This window comes from Pseudochaenichthys georgianus, chromosome 18, assembly GCF_902827115.2.
Source record: "Pseudochaenichthys georgianus chromosome 18, fPseGeo1.2, whole genome shotgun sequence".
In the NCBI taxonomy this organism is placed as follows: Eukaryota; Metazoa; Chordata; class Actinopteri; order Perciformes; family Channichthyidae; genus Pseudochaenichthys; species Pseudochaenichthys georgianus.
In genome coordinates, this window is record NC_047520.1 from 19,763,994 (window position 1) to 19,783,387 (window position 19,394).

Here is a 19,394-nt window from a genome sequence, read left to right on the forward strand (position 1 = left end):
AGTGCGGCCAGATCGGATCACTCCTGCCCGTCTGCACCCGGGAAAACACGCCCGCCATGTCATCCAGAGCCACCCTCTCCCGTACTCGTGGAACGGGGAGACCTCTACATGCTGCATGCAGCTCCAGCATGATGCCTCCCAATGCCGGTAGCGCCGTGGCCACGGAGAAGGGGACCACGTGCTCGACCGCCACCTCTGACTCTCGCTCCGACCCCGTCTCCCCCGTCCGGGGAAGAGGGGGAAGGGGAGAGCCGCATGGCGAGCCCTGGATGGAGGCGGGGAAGGAGTCGTCCGACTCCTGCCCCCCACTCGCCTCCATAAACAGGCTGTCCTGGATGGGCACCTGCCCACCCCAGACGTCTTCCTCACCCGCAGCAGCTAGGGCGTCCGCCCTTTGCTTCCTGTCGGATGAAGGAAGACACACACAATGAGGACATGCGACCTGCTGGCTGAGAGCCGCGTCCGCGTGCTCTGGCCCCATACAGGCTGCGCATATCGGATGTAAATCATAGCTCATAATGTAGCCTGTATTGCACGAAGGGCACATACGGACACACTCTTTATTGCTCATGCTGTTGCTTTCTCGTGCTTCAGTAAACTGCTGGTTGCTGAAGAAAAGAGGGAGCAGATTGCCGGGCCACCTTATACCGGAAGGAGGCCCGAGGGTGGGGCCCACCTAGCGGGTGGGCGTGGACTACAAGTGTTTCAGTGCTGCGCGGGGGCGCAGAGGGATAACCCAATAGCGATAGCCTTAGAGGGCGAAGCCATATACGAAATAGAACAGATGGTTTCAATTGAGGGCAGATACTGCAGCGGATTTTTTTTGGACTCAATGCCAAAGATGCTAAAGATGACAAATTGAACTTGCTTGGCTCTGGAGCGTGGCACGCAGAGTGAGGCTCACTGCAAGGGACAGAGATACTTCGAGCCCAAAGGAAGGACACGCTCTGGGGAGGACATTGGCACCAGAAAGTCTCTCCTGGAGCAAAGAAGCCGCCACACATGCAAGCTGTAGCCAGGTTGTCTTTGACCTTTTCTTCAACACTATAATCAGGGGAGAGCGCGAACGCAGTCCCCCACTACCACAAATTATGCAGTCGAGATTCCCACATTTGGGGAATTCGCAGCGGTCAGCATAGCCGGGGTGCAATGGCCGAGCCTCGCCCTGGGTGAACCAATTTTTTCAATTTTTAGACGCTTTATTGTTTTAAGGCACATAAATTACAAAAGATAAACTTGCATCTACATGTTTTCTGTTTTAAAAAAAAACAACACAATTATAATCCTATTACATCAAAAATACATATTTCTTTTAGCCTTTTTAAACAACAGTCCAGTTAAGGTACATCAATATCTTTAGATATTTTTTTATATTTAATCTTTTTTTTTTTTTTTTTTTCCCACAACAATTCATTTAAAATGCATCAAAATCTTCCGTTTTCCCAACAACAAATCATTTAAAGTGCATCCATCAGTTCTTTTGTTAAAAATATGGCATCAATTTTCCACATGATTTTAATTTCGGCCTCGTTAAACTTCAGGTCCCTGAGAATGTAGTCATGGACCATTGTGAGGCCAACCTTTACCACTGACTGTGTGGTAAAGGGTGCTGTTGTGTGACCATTTACAGACACTCTACTTGAACAATCTCTGTACAATAGATCCGTCCAGGCCCTCAAATTTGGCCCAACACCAAAACTGACCAAAACTTCTTTAAGGTACCGATGGTTAATCCTATCAAAGGCTTTTTCTAGATCCAGGCCAGAGATGCACAGTGGCAACTTACGGTCCATAGTATATAAGTAGGAGTCTCTTATTAAGGCCAGGCTGTCGTTCATGGATCGTCCTGGTATTGCACATGTCTGCTCGACTCCTACAATTTCCTCTACCACGTCCTGTAATTGAAAAAATAAAGCCTTTGCTAAAATCTTTCTGTCCACGCCAAGTAGTGTAAGGGGGCGCCAGTTTTTTAATTCCTTTTTGTCCCCTTTTTTGAACAACAGGGAGATTGTGCCCTCTCTCAGGGATGGTGGTAATTTACCCGTGAGGAGGCTCTCATTGTACATTTTCAATAGAGGGACCTGCAATTCTGTCCAAAAGGTTATGTAAAATTCTTTTGGCAACCCATCGGCACCTGGGCCCTTGTTTTTGTTCATGCTCTCAATTGCTCTGGTCAATTCATTTACAGTTAATCTACTTTCCAGCATAGCTTCATGGTCATTAATATTTTTGTTTACTTTTGATAGAAGATTAGCCAAAGCTGCTTCATCTAGATCAGGGGTGCCCACACTTTTTGGGCCGGTGGGCTACTTTTGAAATGACCAGCTCACCGAGGTCTACCAACCAAAAATAAAATCCCAAATTGCAAGGAGCTGAATAACACGTGTTATGTATACATGGGATAACTACAACAACTCTATTTGGGTTCTTGAACAGAAACAAATACATAAAACTAAAATGGCATGTTAACCTCTCTCTATTTCTCTCTCTCTCTGTTAAGAAACACATAACAAGCAGGCTAAGAAACCACTCTCCATGTCCTGAAATCTTAAACATAAAACACAAATATAAGTACAAGGAATACAATAAACGAGTAGAACACTCAACTTAGACACCAGACTCAAATGGGTCCTATGAACAGTCTCTCAAAGTTATAATGAAATATACATAGGTCCAATTCTCTCTCTCTCTCTCTCTCTCTCTCTCTCTCTCTCTCTCTCTCTCTCTCTCTCTCTCTCTCTCTCTCTCTCTCTCTCTCTCTCTCTCTCTCTCTCTCTCTCTCTCTCTCTCAAGGGGCTTTATTGGCATGAAATTTAAATTAAACAATGTTGCCAAAGCATCACAATACAAAAATAATTAACAACATTAACATACATTTCAAATGTTTACATATTATTGATGATATATATACAGTGATATAATTACATTTCAACACGTGTGTGTCATTCACTGTCCCTAGATCGGCATGAAGGCACATTATGCAATCTGCAATGTGCACATTATCCCGCTTATTACACATGGCCACATTCTCAACAAAGTAACGACATGACTCCCAATATTAATTGAAATGCATTTATGGATTTAGAAAATGATTTTATTGATTTAAAAAATAGTTTTATGTATTGATTTAAATTGACATGCATCCGCTAAGAAAAGTAGTCCGTTGTTACTGTTTGAACTAACGTAACAAGGCAGGAACTGCTTCGATAGTGTTTTTGAGGAGCTTTTTCATTATAGATTTGAAAACATCGTTGCTTGCACAATGTGCACAAAGTAGCACAATTGCTGCAGCCTAGCAGCTGATCTCAGAGCACGCTCCCCTCTCCTGCAGGGGGGCGTGGTCAGCTGCAGCTCACAGAATCAGCCCCCTGCAAAAACAGCGCTGGAAAGAGCAAATGGAGTGAAATGAGGCATGGCATTTGATTTAATTATAAAAGGTATAATACGTGGTAAACTGAAGAGCCCTTTGGGATCCGAAAGAGCCGGCTCTTCTTGGTGAGCCGAGCCAAATGATCCGGCTCACCAAGAAGAGCCGGAATTCCCATCACTACCCGGCACTTGACTGATGTTATATCGCTTTGCATTCTGGAAAGCGATAGGTCGCTTTTTCTGTCAATCAAGTAAACTCCTGAATTAAGTGGCAGGGAGGACAAGGGAGGACAAAGGAGGAGGGATCAAAACCTGTTTTGTCTATTTTAACGGAGCTTGATTTTTTTTATTTTAATGAATGACTCGCGGTCTACCAGCATTGCGGTCGACGTACTGGCCACCTCTGATCTAGATCTTCACTTTTATAGAGGTCTGAGTAAAAGCTGTATACACTGGCAAGTATATTATCTATATCAGTCTGCTCTTTTCCATTTTTATCTTTTATTGTGTCCATAACATTTCGCGGCCGGGCTAGTTTTCGAAAGAAGTATCGTGTACATTTTTCGTTGTTTTCCATATGATGTACTCTGCTACGTGTAAGTAATCCGCGGCTTGCCTCTCTAGTAAGATGTGACATGTCTATCTTAAGCCTCACTATGTCTTCTGCTACATCTAAACCTGCATAGGCCATTGTGTAAAGTCATTGTAGTTTTGCTTGTTGGATTTTGAATTTATAGCGTTTTTTCTTTGCTTCTTTTTTACCTTCCTCTATGAAAAAGTTCTTAGTACGCACTTTAAAATCTTCCCACCAGTCCCCCACAGAGTCAAAAACAAACTCAAGAGAGGACCACATATAGATTTTTTCTTTAAATCTCCTTACAGTACTAGGATTTTCCAGAAGGGATGTATTCATCTTAAATGAGCCTCTACCTCTTATAACCTTTTCCTTAAATTCAAATAAACAGTCAATTTTGGCGTGATCAGAGAAGAATACTGGTTTTACAGATGCATTAATGACCTGTAATCCCTTTGAGGTCAGAAGAAAGTCTATTCTTGAGTGTGTTTTACCATTTGACCAAGTGTAGCCTGGCAAGTTACATATCTGTAAGTCTAAAGTCCTTAATTAGGTTTTTTAGGACTTCTGAGCTGGAGTCCAGCTTTACAAGGGATGTTGTTAAACGATCATTTTTTGCCAATCTCCACCCAATATAATCTCCCTTCCACATAAAAGGAGTGGCTGGATTGCTTTTAGTGTTTCTAAGCGTTCTTGAAGATCAACAGGGCAATACACATTGATAATTCTCAGATTGGCATCACCCCACCCAACATCAACACAGAGAATTATACCATCTGATATGCGTTGTACCCTCTGTATGTCAAAATGATTCCCTTTAAATAAGATTGCAACCCCAGAAGACCGATTTTTGTTATCACCCGACCACACTGATTGTCCATGGCTCCATCTGTCCTCAAACATCTTGTAATTGTCCCTATACTTTATATTACCTTCCTGGAGTAGGCAGATGTCATGATTGTCTGAATGTAGAAACGTGAAGGCTGATTGTTATTTAACAGGATCATTTAGGCCTCTTGTGTTGAGAGATGCAATGGAAATGGGGGCCATATGGAGCAAATGGGAGAAAGCAGGGCGGCATGGTTTTCAAAAGTGTCACCATTGGGGCGTCTTCTTTGATATCTTTTTCTTGGATTTTATAGCCCTTTCTTTATTCAGATAGATATCTTTTATAGATGTAGCCGAAGGGGCGATGACTACATCCTCGGGCTCAAGTAAGGGATTTGAGGTTGGGGAGGGAGAGTCCCCGTAAGGGGGGAGGGTTCATCTGACTGTGGTGACTCCTGGGGGCGTTTCTGTGATGGTGAATCCCTTGCTTCTTTTATCTGGTTGATGGTGATAGGCATGACCAAAGGGACACTTGCCTGTGCTTTATCAGGGGACTCCTCCTTGAGTACTTGCTTCCCCTGTGGTTGAGGAGTGGTGAGCTTTGCCATTATGGAATCTAGTGTATTCTCGGCGTCTTGAAGGGTCCTAGGGTTCCTCCCGTTTCTGGTACCTGGGTCGTGGTTGGGCAGTGGATCTGCCTTCTGGACTGTAGCGTCGGCCATAGGGAGGGGGATGTAGGTCGTGCCTATGATGTCCTCCACTATGTCGGCGCTCCAGTCAATGAGCGATTCACCTCCTGATGTCTCCTTCTCTTGGTCCTGAATGGGCTCTTGTATTGGCTGCTGAGAGACATTATTTGTTGGTTCTTGGTTGGTTTCTGAGCGGGAAGCCCGACTGATTTCTGGTTCCTCATTTGCGTGTTCCTCCTCTCTGGCTTCAGGGGTTTCAAAAAGTGAAAGTTTCACCCGGTTGGAGTAAGCATGAGGGCAGTCTTTGAAGCGGTGGTTTTCGGAGGAGCAGAGGTTGCACTTGACAGGGGTAGGGCAATTTGCTGATGAGTGGTCTGTTGCTTTGCAGATCCTGCAGATATTCTCAGCACCCCATCCTGTCGTTGGAGACGGACCTGGAAACGTCTAGACCCGGTTTTTATTCCATCAATTTCCATCACCTCTGTTGCATTTTGGACTCACCGTATCTTGTCATCCAAGTCCAGACATCCTGGTTCCTGACTTTTTCTGAAAATATCATCACATAAACAGTTTTCAGGTCCCTTTCGGCAAGTGGTGTCATGCTGATCTTATCAAAGCCTGATGCTGACGTTTTCTTCTTTTCAAATATCTCCAGGCAGTTTTGGAAGTGTTGGCTTGTTGTAAAGATGACCTCAAATATATTTTTCCCCGGGTAAGCAAAGATGTATTCCAGATGGTCAGATGAAAAATCAAGCTCTTTCTGCAGGATATGTCTGCTGAACTGCAAGCGGTCCATCTGTAGATCTTCCAGAAGGTCAAAACGAACAGCGTTCCGGCGATTGATCTGGTTTGACGCCATGGTGAACCCACTGGTCTTGGGTTACCACGGATACTTTATTGCGCCCCTTACACCGCACGACAGCAACAAAGCCAAAGGAGAACCAAGTTCAGTGAAAAGTTCAGCCAACAAAGACTGTTTTTCAAGCAACCACGCTTCTACAGATGTAGCACTCCAGATCAGACTCAAAAGGGTGTGTCCCAGTCAAAAGCCCAGCGGATGCCAGGGGCTGGGGGTGTTGCCAAATTGCTAGAGGGCGTTGCCCAATTTCCCCATTTGTTCAATTACAGGATTTCACCATGAGATGGCGCTTCATTCACAAAATACACAATGGGTGTTGTAGAAACATCAATATTTTAGATCAAATAAAGTATATAGTTTGCTTTATGCAGTATATTTCCTGTAATATTGTACAGTAGATTGAAGTAAATCAACTTATACATTAAGATAAGATAAGATGGACCTTTATTAATCCCGTGGGGAAATTCAGTAGTTCAAACAGCAACAGGGTGAGAGTGAAAAACAGGACAGCACAGATTCACACAGATTAATAAAATCAAAAATAAGATGAGCGATAAAAAATAATAATAATAATAATAAGAAATGAATAAAACTAAAATGTAATTATCATATCATATATTATAATGTATTGTATTATTAAGTAATATCATACATTAACCCCATTATAGCAGATGCCACATTAAATGGATGAACACATGTATGCATCAATAATTACAACAGAGTATTTCTAAATACAAGTTGTGAAAATACTTATATGTATTTAATATTAACCCTTTGGAGTCGACCGTCACGCCGGCGTGATCAGATCACATGACCTGTTCAAGCCGGTGCCGCATAAAAACAACAGTCCGGACAACATTGCCGTGTGTTTCCGTCGAAAGTGCTGGCTTGAAACTACTGTATATCCCAGTCTTTGATTCATGCAAAAAGACCCAGTAAACACGGAGATACGGTGATATAAAGTTAATACATTTCAAAAGTATGAAATATGGAAGCACATATTTGAATATCTTCGCCATATTTGATCATTTTACGAAACGGAAAATACTGGAAACTGTAGATCCTGCTCAACAGGATGTATATGTGTATTTCTGTCGAAAGTACTGGCTCGAAACTATATGCCAGTCTTTGTTTCATGCACAAATACCCAATAAACACGGACATACGATGATATAAAGTTAATACAGATATATTTCAGAAGTATGAATAATGGAAGCACATATTTTAATATTTTCGCCGTATTTTATCATTTTACGAAACGGAAAATACTGGAAACTGTAGATTCTGCTCAACAGGATGTATTTACCAGGAAGGGGTGAGGTAATCAGGTAAACGGAGTGATACGAAATGAGACGAAAAGAGACGAAGAGGGACGGCGGGAACCGAAGAGAGACGGCGGGAAATGGAGAGAGACGAAGATATACGAAGACAGGCTGCGGGAGACGAAGAGAGGCTGCGGGAGACTGCGATTGAAGTAAAGTGACAAACAAACATTGAAAATGTAGATATAGTTAGATATATTTAGAGTTTTTAAGACTCAACTATGATGAAGAGAACTCTGAACGTGAGTCAAGCTTTAAGCTTGTTTTTTTACATGGAGGAGGAGGAATCTGTGATGTTGCCCTCTGTGTCGTAGTTGACAGAAACCGCTTTGAAGCGTGGCACAGATAAAGACAGAAAAAACAGATTTTTGTACATAATGTGTATATATATATATATATATATATATATATATTTGTATTATATTTATAATAACACTTTTGCCTTATCAGAATGAAATACCATGCTACCTCAATCAAACTTTCACATTATCATAGTCACATCCCATGTATATATTTCCAGCTTTTAAATGGTTTCGTTGTGTATGTTTGTGTTGTGAAAAATAAAATCATTTTCAAAATCTGTTTTTACATATATGTTGTGATTTTGGGTCCAAAATGTTCATATAGTAGAAGATCACCTACATCCAAACGAAATAAATATAATTAATTATGATGAATACGTTAAGTCTTGTTCATTGTTTTTCACTTTTATTAAATGTTTGATATTTCTTTCTCTGTGTGCGGGGGATCACAAGAGGGGGGAGAGCTGTGGAATGTGACTCCACACATTCCGATGGCCAATTAGTTTTAAACAAAGGGTCCCCAACATACATATGAAACATGGGGGGGTTGGGGCTGGAGAACGGTATGGTCCTACCGTTTTCATACTTTATATATCTTAGCATATTCATACACACTGTTCATACTGCTCACAGGCTGATATCTAGTGTATTCATACCCCTCACTGTTTATTCATCATTCAATTCATTATATATTTTATTCTGTAGATTGTGAACATTACTTTTCACTTTACTGCTTGTTGCTCCTGGTTAGAAGCTAAACTGCATTTCGTTGTCTCAGTATCGGCGGTCACTCCTGATGAACCCACCAGGGCTGTTTCCTCAGAACGAGAGGAAAGTTTTTACCAGGACAGCTTTTTTAAGGGACAGCATCGCCCTGAGATCTATGCTGCTAATATGTTCATGGCCATAACGCCATTTGTAACATATGGGAGAATGGTGAAAATAACACAGTTATTATGCAATAGGCTATAAAAGCACCACCGATTACCTTTCTCCAATTCAAACTCTTGACGGGAAAAAAGGAAGGTGTAAATGGTTGGGCTATACTGTACTGTATACATACAAAGGCCATTCAATAGACGTTCAATATATAGTATTCGTTTATTAGAGTCGGCTTGACTCGGTTTGCATTCATAAAGAATGCACAAATGTGTTTAATCGTTAATGTCATAGTATTCGTTTATTAGTCCCCGAGGGGAAATGGGTAGCAGCACATCACAGAGGCATTTAAAAAGTGAAGAACATTCAAGTTAAACAATACTAAGTAAACAATTAACACAGTACATTATGTGGATTAAATCACATTTATTTCGTTAAAAATAAACGAAATGACTCGGTTTGCATTCATAAAGAATGCACAAACGTGTTTAATCGTTCATGTCAGATATGTAGGCCTACTAAGTAAATAGCCTACATTAGTTCCTGCTCAAGATTAGATTCAACTTTATTGTTATTGCACATATTGCAGGTACTGAGGCAACGAAATGCAGTTTAGCTTCTAACCAGGTGCAACAAGCAGTAAAGTGAAAAGTAATGTTCACAATCTACAGAATAAAATATATAATGAATTGAATGATGAATAAACAGTGAGGGGTATAAATACACTAGATATCAGCCTGTGAGCAGTATGAACAGTGTGTTAATCGTTAATGTCAGATATGTACTAAGTAAATAGCCTACATTAATTTCATGATGGATTAAACCACATTTATTTCGTTAAAAATAAACAAAATGATTAAATGCAGGGTGAATTGCCCTAATGTGGAACATTTTTGCATTTCAGACTTCGGGAATATATTGCGACATGAAGCCGATACAATAAATCAAAATCCAGTAACATTCTGAAATCCCCAGGATGTGTCCTAATCAAACCAAAAGAGAACATGCAGATATTAAACTCATACAAGAAATGGTAGACATATTAGTACTCTTAGTGCCAAGTTGTCTCAGACAATCTGTTTTCCTAATGTGGGACAGTTCTGTGCAAAATGTGGGACACTGAAAAGTCTATATTAAAAAGCCTCAGTCACCTTCATTCATGTAATAAAAAAATCTCAGGCCAGTAACACTCAAAGCTACAGTAAATGTGCAATACCATGCTATGTTACTATTTATAATGTTATTGTTGTTACAACAGAAGATGTTTTTATTTAAATTGAAGTTAAATGCATCAATCTGGTGCACTGAGGGCAAAATTAGTAGATTTGTGGATACGGCTCTCAACACTCATATGAAACAGAACTGTTCTTACAATGTGTGTTGGAAGGTATTAAATTACTATGCATATGTTATTGTGTAAACACACAGCTGATCACCTGAGAGCTGCCGTTTCATTCAGAGCGTTTAAAAAAAACGACGGTCTGATTTCAACAACTCAATGTGTGATTATTATAGCAGTAATATTAGACACTAATAATACAGTAAACTATGAACACTGTACATATTATTGTTTGCCCGTGGGATTAGGATGATCGGTAGAGAGCCGCTGCGTCGGATGTGATATAAAAACAAAGCGATTATTGTCGTTGTTGTAAACTCATGTGGATTAAATGTAGTGCATTCATTTCAACTCGCGAAATATGATACATTAAATGATCGCGAGGATCACGATCGAACATCGTTTGTTTGACCCTGGATGCATTTCCTGATCTAAAAACATAGCGATGGTTTTGTACTTACGCGGCGTAAATTACACCAACGTGAATTAAACATTATTTTGTTAAATAAAAACATGGTGATGTTTAGTAAATGATTACATGTCTCTTACTTAAGCACAGAATGTGATCCTATCCGTGACATATATGGATCTTAACAAATATCCGCTATATCAGATCCCTGTAGATCAGCTGTTTATTTCACATGAGTTACAGTGTGGCAGCTTTTCACGGCTCCCCCTGGTGGATCCATGATCCATTGCTGCTGGTTTCATTATAATTAAATGTATTTATCAAGGGGGCGTTTCAAGTCCTGCGGGGGGGTTTTCCTTTTCAGCAGGGGCCCACCCCGTGCCGATCACGGACCCGCCCGGGTAGGCGTCTGAAACGAAGCGCTACATCTGTATAGCCAAGTGAGGGCCACTAAAGACTTCCGTGGAGAGGAACACCTACGAGTTCAACCTATTTTTGGTAGGCTTGGCCATTTGGCTGAGCATTCTGAGTTTGTGAAAGACAAGAGCAGTCATTAGCACCTGGGCGATCCAAGCTACCCAGCGCCTCTGTTACGCCAGGTCAAAAGAGCCGCACCAAGACCTGCGGCGACTGCGCAACGAGTCCGTCTCCCGCAGCAAACTTTAAGGGTCATCGCTTCTCGGCCTTTTGGCTAATATCAAGTGTAGTATCTGTTCTTATCAGTTTAATATCTGATACGTCCCCTATACGGGGACTATATATTAAATGGATTTTTAGCACTAGGAGCTGAAAGAGGGGCTTGCCCCGTTCACTCCACGCATCGACCCGGTATTGCAGCGCCTCCGGGAACGGTGCACCCATCTCCTGCCTTGTGGAAAAACAAACAAAGACGCATCTCGAAACCAAAACAGATGGTTTCAATTGAGGGCAGAAACTCAGCACATCCGCAGCGGATCTTTTTTGGACTCAATGCAAAAGACGCTAAAGGTGACAAATTGAACTTGCTTGGCTCTGGAGCGTGGCACGCAGAGTGAGGCTCACTGCAAGGGACAGAGATACTTCGAGCCCAAAGGAAGGACACGCTCTGGGGAGGACATTGGCACCAGAAAGTCTCTCCTGGAGCAAAGAAGCCGCCACACATGCAAGCTGTAGCCAGGTTGTCTTTGACCTTTTCTTCAACACTATAATCAGGGGAGAGCGCGAACGCAGTCCCCCACTACCACAAATTATGCAGTCGAGATTCCCACATTTGGGGAATTCGCAGCGGTCAGCATAGCCGGGGTGCAATGGCCGAGCCTCGCCCTGGGTGAACCACCTTGGTGATCATGGTATCTCCCCTGCCAGGTAAGTATGAGTTGGATGTGTCAGAGACAGGGCAGTCTTGCAATGACAAAGGACACAGCGTGGCGGTTCCACAGCAGCAGGGGTCTTTTTTGGACTCAATGCCTTTCGTCACCCAATAGTAAAACTCTCTAATTGTGTGCTAGTACAGATTCCAAACAACAGTGAACCTATGTTGCATTTGCGGAGAATGGGAACCTAGTTTTCCTCTTGGCTTACAAAGATTATACCACTCATCTGCCCACATTCACAAGACATCGTAACTACCACTACGCTGGCGAGGTCAACAGCACGGTCAACAAGTTGGATTGTTCAACAGATATTCTATATGCTCTAAGTCATTTAAGAAGGGATACAGTCCACCGGTCATCCCTTACAGTGATTTGATGTTGAGCATCTCACTGAGTTCTCAAATCACTGGGAGTCGGCACGGAGAACATCCCTCTTTACTTGTACACTCCAAAGACCCGTGTGTTTGCTGTAGCAGAGTCCGAGCGGTGTAGGCATTATACTTTATTTTCAGACAACAAAGAACTGTCTATTGCATTGGCCGGGAATCGGACCCGGGTCTCCCACGTGGCAGGTGAGAATTCTACCACTGAACCACCAATGCTGAATTATAAAGCCAAGCCAACAAATACTGTTTTTCAAGCAACCACGCTTCTATATTTCATTATAAGATCTATATCCGTAAAGACATTCTAGTGTTCCTCCCTTAAATGGATTTGATGTTTAGCATCAAACTAGTGTTTTCTAATGCCGCGGAGTGAGCACGTATAACATTCCACACAACTCAAGCGTATTACTAAAGAGATAGGTTCCAATCGGGGGCACACAGTGCAGCACAAAGGTCAGCACAGCAGCAGGGGTCTTTTTTGGACTCAATGCCAACTCAATGTGAGAGCCACGGACCATGCTAGCGCAGCTGGGGGAAAGGGTGTGACCTGGGATGTGGAAAAGCCAAGTGAGGGTCACCGCGAGGGCTTGGACTGGGACAACTATGGTAGGGCTGTGGCGATACGATACATGCTATTCCGCCAACGATACGATATATATCACGATATTCAGCCAACGATACGATTCGATATCATTCGATACACTTATATCATTTTCTGAAAGATTTTAAAGGGACAGTGGGATTTTGGTGACATCTTGTGAGTGTTCCATTGAATTAATTCAACTGAAAACTGAAAGCATCAATTATACAATATATGGCTCTGACAGAGCGTCTCCAGCTTGCAAATGCTGGACAAAATGAATCAAAAGATGTGGTGAGAAAATTAGTTTCATTTATTGAAACAGTGCAAACTCTAGCTGTGCAGTATCACAATGGACAATGGAGAATTAAAAGGTGCAGCAGGTGGCGGAACACGGGGGATTTGAATGGGACTTGTTAGAAATTAAAATCAATGTTTTGATGGCATAACGTACCATAAACATACCGCCAGTCTAAATGCTGTTTTATACTGAAAAACCAGAAGTTGTTGTGCACAACTAGTTGTTGAGCTTTTATTCTGAAAATCCTTCATCTCCGGTTAGCATTTAGCATGTGGCTAATATACAATTTCCTATAGAGGTGAATTTAGTAGCGATATGACACGGAGTGTTGCACACCGACACCTACTGATTTCAACACTACAACTATAGACGTCGAGATATTATTATTGCTGAATATTAAATGAAGGTACAGTTTATTTGAATACGTTTGTTTACAGACGTGGGTAGCATGAGACAACATTCGGAACTACCGGAAATGATACCAGCCGTGAGGTATTTTTGGAGTATTGATTACAGCGTTTAAAATGTATTAAATGAAAAGTCATGAAAGAGATAAGGAGGAGAAAAGGCGTGTTTAGTTATATATTTAATGTGCAATGTCTGAATCCTCTGTAATGCGCAACAACGAATATTGGAGACGTGGAGGGCCGATCCCCAGCAGCGCCAACCGGCCCACAGGGAGGATTCAGCAGAGGATATTTAACAGCTGTAAAGGTGGAGCTCGCTCTCTTCCCTTCGCTCACGAGAGCCAGAACACAGCTGTTTTTCTGACTGAATCATCTTCTGCTTGTAACATTACCGCGCTTTTTATTAATTAAAGTATACATTTGAACATTCTCTGAGACTCAATTAGTCTCATTTTTAAAGCTTCTCTCCTGGACGCGAGTATAACGAACACAGTTATCAGACTTAATGTATCGATACCCGCGGCTGAAATATCGATAATTTCTCGGAAAACTAAATATCGATATATATCGCAAGATCGATTAAATTGCACAGCCCTAAACTATGGTGGTGTCTGTTCTCGAGGACAGCCTCCACAATTACTCTGGTTTCTCTTCAAAGCGTATAAGTAGTGATGGCAAAATGAAGCTTTGAATGAAGCGTCGAACCACTTGGAAAATTGTGTCGGAAATAGGTTCATTTCTCGAAGCTTCAGTTACAGCGACCTCTCCTGGCGAAGTGCAAGGCTGCAGTGGGTTTAACGTATCTTTGCCTTGAAAAATATTCGATGCACACACACTAAGACTGAATATCATGTTCTATTTGCAATTAAAGATTGATAATTGTGTGTATTGGGTTATTAAGAAGAGACTAGAGAGTGCTAGACATGTTTTTGGGCGGAGAGGGCCTTTTATCAGTCATTAAAGTTGAAAAGCAATGATTAAAAGACGTCCATTCCGGGCTTTGAACCAGCTGCGCGGAGGACATCGCCGCATTCGGGCCGCCGGCTGTACCCACTGGGCTATCTATTCCTTGAAATATTTAACTGTTTTTATATTACTGATAATTGTCTTTTTTTGTTCACAACTTCTCCACATTTCGAAGTGTTTCCCGAGCCAGAACGACCTATCTTTCTTCCTGGCTTGCTCTATAATGATACTACAATTCCAATGCAATACCAACAGCAACAACGCAAACTACGACAACAACCCACACATTGCATATTGTTTAGAGCGGTCATAAAGTCTTGAAGCACTCAAGTTTTAAACTGTTTCAACCTGTCACCTGTCAGAATCGAGACGAGGCAGTGCATTGAATCGCGTTAATGGACCGCGAATGAAGCAGTTGCTGCTTCGGACGTCACATGTCACGTGATTTGAAGCAGTTGCTGCTTCGGACGTCATATGTCACGTGATTTGAAGCAAGCTTCGAAGCACTGCTTCTGTGGAATAGGAAGTCCAGGGTTGAAGCTCCGTTCGAAGCTTCAGTGTCAAACTGCCATCACTACGTATAAGTCTTTCGCCTTTTACTAAAGACTTCCGTGGAGAGGAACACCTACGAGTTCAACCTATTTTTGGTAGGCTTGGCCATTTGGCTGAGCATTCTGAGTTTGTGAAAGACAAGAGCAGTCATTAGCATCTGGGCGATCCAAGTTACCCAGCGCCTCTGTTACCCCAGGTCAAAAGAGCCGCACCAAGACCTGTGGCGACTGCACAACGAGTCCGTCTCCCGCAGCAAACTTTAAGGGTCATCGCTTCTCGGCCTTTTGGCTAAGATCAAGTGTAGTATCTGTTCTTATAATTTTTTCCAGGAAGGACATTTCGAATCGCGAGGAGAAAGGAGTGATGGCCGATGATGGTCAGCCGATCCCAAGAGTCGGGCTGAGATTCACACTGCGTTTTCAGGCAGTTGTTGCGGTGGAAGATGTCGTGTCGAGGACATGGTTCTGCAGGAAAGTCATCATGGAGCAGCTAAATCTGAAGGTCGATGCCATCTACTGCCTACAATGGAACCAGCAGGAGAAGGCTTTTGACGTCACCCTAAAGGACGAGCAAGTATACACGAAAGTTGCTAAGGACTGTGTTGCTGCTGCTATGCTAAAGCCGCTAGCCTGCTACAAGGTTTTAAATTTGGACAGACCACATTTCAGGACAATCACGGTCCACATGTTTAATCCCTTTGTGACTGACAAAGCGCTGGCTGATTTTTTGAGGCTGTATGGGGAAGTGCTAACTGCAGCAAGGCATGTCAAGGACACCATGGGGATCTGGACAGGTCGAAGGCAGTTCCAGGTGCTTCTTAAATCTGATCCAGAGAGTTTTGGCGGCCTCAAGCACCCGCCTGCCTCCTTCAGCCTTGGAGCAGATCGAGGGTACCTATTCTACCCGCGCCAGCCAGCTTTCTGCAGGCGATGCAGACAATCAGGCCATGTGGATGGAGGGTGCAGCGGCGCCAGCTGCCGGTTTTGTGGCCAAAGAGGACATGAGGCCAAAGACTGTACAGTGCCAAAGGCCTGCCATGGCTGCGGTGGGATCGACCATCTATACCGAAGCTGTCCCGAGCGCAGGAGGACGTTTGCGGAGGTAGCCGGAGCCAAAAATCGGAAGGAAACGGAGTTCGAGGACCTTCTGGAAGGGCTTATTCAGTGCCAGAAGGCTATGTTTTCAGAGAGCACGGGAGGGACCGTGACAGTGGAGCAGGGACCGGGAGGCGGCTCGGGGGCTGACAGCGTGGACAAAGGCCCTGTGGGGAATACAGACTCAACTGTAGCAGCCGAGGTGGGTGTCAAGACTGGGGCACGTAAAATAGCGGAAGCTTTCGGAACAGAGGTTTCAGCAGACAATGGGGACTGCTCGCAGATCGGAGACAACAAAAGGTCAAAGACTGAGGGAACGAGGAGGAAGGTGCAGGCCAAAGAGGTGGTTGCGACGGTGGGTGAAGGAGATGGGCAGCAGAAGAGGGAGGGACCAGTGAAGGACAGTGACCAGGGGAGGGGCAAAGTGGACGAAGGACATGGTTTGGGTGGAGGGACGAAGGAGGAGGACCCAGGGGTTGTAGGGGCTGTGCTCCCATCAGGGTTGCCACTGGTCCGGGAGCTAACTGCTGAACCACTGCTGCAACCACCTCCCTTGGGGGATGACACACAAGGAGGCGCGGTGTGTCCCTCCACCTCTTCAAGTATGCTTCCCGTGTTATGGGCCGACCAGATGGACAGTGACGACCCCTATGCATCGTGAACATTGAGTGGGTAATTTTTCCGTTGCTAAGGCTTAACATTACATCCTCATGACAAGTTATTTTGATGTTCTCACTTTTTGAATGTGAGAGGAAACTGTTAAAAAAAGGACTGTTTTTGATTTTGTAGGCACTTTGCATGTAGCCATAGTTTTTTTGCAAGAGGTCCATCTGAGAGACATGGGGGATGTGGGAATGTTTTCAAGGGAGTGGACGAAAGGGGACTCAATTTGGAGTGTAGGGGGGGGTTCACTCTACGGGGGTTGGGATTTTGTTTTGTTATAAGGAAATAAGGGTGGAGGATGTTTTTGTTATTGACCAGGGCAGGGCAATAGGGGCAGACATCGTATGGGGAATAAGGAAGCTGCGGGTCATTGTGGTATATGGACCACAGGCGCCAGCAGAGCGGACTAATCTGTTTACATCAGTGGAGCCTTTTCTTGTTACCAATAGACAGGTAATTATAGGGGGGATTTTAACGTTGAGCTGGGGAGGGGATGCCAGCGACCAGTATATTTCACAACTCATGGTTAGATGTGGGTTGGTAGATGGGGGTAAGGGGGTCGAGCCACACATAGACAGCCCAACGTGGTGTAACTCAAGAGGCGTGGCAAAACGTTTGGACTATTTGTTTTTTTCCAGGTCATTAAACCTGATCACAGGTAGGACCATCCCTGTTTTCTTTTCTGACCACGATGGCCTGCTGTTTCGAGTAGATTTGGATGCACAAACGTTTGGGCCTGGTTACTGGCGCCTAAATGTCAGTGTTTTGGAGGAAACGCTTTTCAACCAACAGTTCCCTTTGTTTTTTAAGGGAGTGTTGGGCCTCAAACCGCTGTGTCAGGGGATACTAGAGTGGTGGGAGGTAGCCAAGGACAGAATTAAGACCTTCTGCTTAGGTTATTGCAAAAGGAAGGCAAGACAGTCAAAGAGGGAGGGGTCTCATCTGCAGCGACTCCTAAAGCGTGAGTACGCAAAGGGGAACTGTGGTTCCACTATAAATCAAGATGTATGCGATTCTTTGAAGGCAAGGCTCAGACATGTCGCTGAAGGCAAGGCCCGGGCTTTCCTGGCGAGATCACGGTCAGAGTTCATTGAGCAGTCAGAAACATGTTCTGCTGCTTTTTTCAGCTCAGTACGGGAAAAAAAAGCAAGGCAGGTGGTGCAGCATCTGATATTTAAGAAGTGTGTTACATTTGAAATGACAGAAAGTCTTGTTGCAATTTCCAGATATTAAAAGAGGTCCCTTGAGTTCCTCTGGTAATTATCAAATAGTAGCAGTTAAGTGAATACTGTTCAAACAATACCTGTGTTTGTGTTTTATATTGATTTATCTGTTTTATCCTTTCATAAATGTGAGGACTAAGGAAATATTTGTATGTATTCATGCAAACTATGAAGAAGCTTAAAAGGGGGAAATGATTTGTGTAGAAAACTGTGAGCTGGATTTGGGGCCTGCTAACATGTGGTTTTTGAAGACAGGAAGAAGGGGGAAGGTGAGGAGTTGACTTACAGTCAACTCAGATCTAGGAGATAATAAAGCTAAAGCCACTGTGATTGGGAAACTTAAGATGTGAGGTGTTGGTGATATTTGGGCAGCCAATCACGGAGGTCTGGAAGGGAGGATCAGATAACTCCTCCTCTTGTAAGCGAGGTATTTAGACAGGAACCACGCTGTGTGCTCTCTCTTTCCTCTGGCTGGCTCACGTGAGTATCAGGTAAATGTGGGATCCCACAGATCTGTATTTATTTTGTACTGTATTTGATTGTATTGCATTGTCATATTACCATTAAAGTGGATTATTGTTAAACGGTTAATTGTATGCTCTGGATTCCTTCCTGTAAGATATCAGCTTGTTTAGGGACGCGCGGAGATTTGAAAAAGCGGACCAGTTGTCCATTCATATCTCTAACAAATGGTGATCCGACGTGCCAGATACACAGAGCTGTGGAGGGATTCAGACGACCGGAATGGGTCGGGAACAAACACTTTTAGACATCTCAGACAATAAGCAGGGCCCTGCAACTACAAATAAGGTAATTGTCTGTAGGCGTTTCACAGTGTTTTTGAAGTTTAAATGGAATATACAATGCATATTTTACTATGTTAGGAAAGTTATATAAAACACGTGAACGTTGATCGCAAGGTAGACAGAGAGTCCTGCGTGACGAGATATAGAGCGGTTTGGCGTGGACCTCAGGTAGTTTATTCCTGAGTGGCGTGGAAACGGTGCAGTTCGTGGGTTGTGAGGTGAAATTCCTGCACGACGAAACCTGGAAACTCGATATTTCAGATCGAGTCACCGTTTAAAACTGGGGTTAAATAGCAGACTAAGGCCAAAAGCTAAGTGCCAGCGGACTGCTATATGTTCAATTATTGGGAGAGAACGCAAACGTCACCGAAATTGTGACGGGACCGGCTCTCGTTTCCCTTGTCTGTAAAAATTAATTTGAAAGGCTGACGTGTGATAAAGGGCTCGCATCATTCGTGGTCTTGCTTGTCTGTTGAAATAAACATCACATTATC

The 19,394-nt window shown here is 43.4% G+C and overlaps 3 non-coding genes and 3 pseudogenes across 3 annotated transcripts; 3 read left to right on the forward strand and 3 right to left on the reverse strand.

Moving 5' to 3' along the window:
• Positions 1 to 1,051: 1,051 nt before the first annotated feature.
• LOC117464112 (U1 spliceosomal RNA) lies at positions 1,052 to 1,182 on the reverse strand (annotated as a pseudogene).
• A 10,059-nt stretch (positions 1,183 to 11,241) lies between these two features.
• Positions 11,242 to 11,432, forward strand: LOC117464130 (U2 spliceosomal RNA). The gene has a single exon (XR_004554024.1). It is a non-coding gene; the product is annotated as a U2 spliceosomal RNA (small nuclear RNA).
• Positions 11,433 to 11,758: 326 nt separating this feature from the next.
• Positions 11,759 to 11,922, reverse strand: LOC117464172 (U1 spliceosomal RNA). The gene has a single exon (XR_004554062.1). It is a non-coding gene; the product is annotated as a U1 spliceosomal RNA (small nuclear RNA).
• Positions 11,923 to 12,453: 531 nt separating this feature from the next.
• On the reverse strand, positions 12,454 to 12,524 carry trnag-gcc (transfer RNA glycine (anticodon GCC)). Its single transcript has one exon. It is a non-coding gene; the product is annotated as a tRNA-Gly (tRNA).
• A 2,575-nt stretch (positions 12,525 to 15,099) lies between these two features.
• Positions 15,100 to 15,234, forward strand: LOC117464155 (U5 spliceosomal RNA; annotated as a pseudogene).
• Positions 15,235 to 15,382: 148 nt separating this feature from the next.
• On the forward strand, positions 15,383 to 15,463 carry LOC117464132 (U2 spliceosomal RNA; annotated as a pseudogene).
• The last annotated feature ends 3,931 nt before the right edge of the window (positions 15,464 to 19,394 follow it).